Source organism: Galeopterus variegatus, unplaced genomic scaffold (assembly GCF_000696425.1).
Source record: "Galeopterus variegatus unplaced genomic scaffold, G_variegatus-3.0.2 Scaffold981, whole genome shotgun sequence".
NCBI lineage: Eukaryota > Metazoa > Chordata > Mammalia > Dermoptera > Cynocephalidae > Galeopterus > Galeopterus variegatus.
In genome coordinates this window covers 243,638-244,477 of record NW_007727092.1, presented here as the reverse complement: position 1 = coordinate 244,477, position 840 = coordinate 243,638, and positions in this window count along the sequence as shown.

The following is an 840-nucleotide window of genomic DNA, read 5'->3' as shown; positions in this document are numbered from 1 at the left end:
TCCCAGCCTGGTTACTCGGGACATTAATCAGCCCATAAAAATGGGATTAAGTCAACTCTCAATTTAGCTCTGCAGTTCACCTTTAAAATGTAACCACTCTTTGTGTTTTAATAACCGGTGATCACATTTTAGATGTAATGAAAGAACAGGGACATTTCCCACAAATTTTCATGGGGATTCATGACTGCAGATGAAGCCCTCCCTGAAGACATAATGAACAATTATTCAATTTGGGGAATGGCTTTGGAGAAGCCATTGCAGCTGGGGGTATATAAAGTGAGTTTCCTAAAAGCTGTATAAATGAGACCGGAGCAACTTCCGAACATGTAGTCATCTATTTTACCCTTTATTACCTAATGAATATGTTATATTATCTTGAACCTATCAGCTTGAAGCTTTGCTCTTAACACTGGGTTCCCCCAAGGCAAACAGATGGATTTTTAAATCCTTTCTCTTAAAGTCTTACTGGATTGCAAAGCCTTTGCTGAAATGTGGAGGCTGAAATCATACTGAGTACTAAAGCATCCTCCTTAGCTTTGAAGGAGCTGGCCTGACCGTGTCCTAGAGTTTGGCTTTTTTCATTTTTCCTTCTTTAGGACACAGTACTGGAAGGGACCTTGGGGGTCATTCCAGGCCAAAGTGTCCACCACTCTCAACTAAAGAGAAAAATTAAGGCTGTTGTGAGTTTTCCCAAGAAACTACATTTATTCATTTTAAACAATCAGTCTTTACTCTGAGATTCTGTTTTTCTCTACTTTTGGTGTAAAATATCTCTTTTTTTGGCAGCTGGCTGGTATGGATATCCAAACTTTTGCCCTTGGTGTTATAACACCCCCTGTA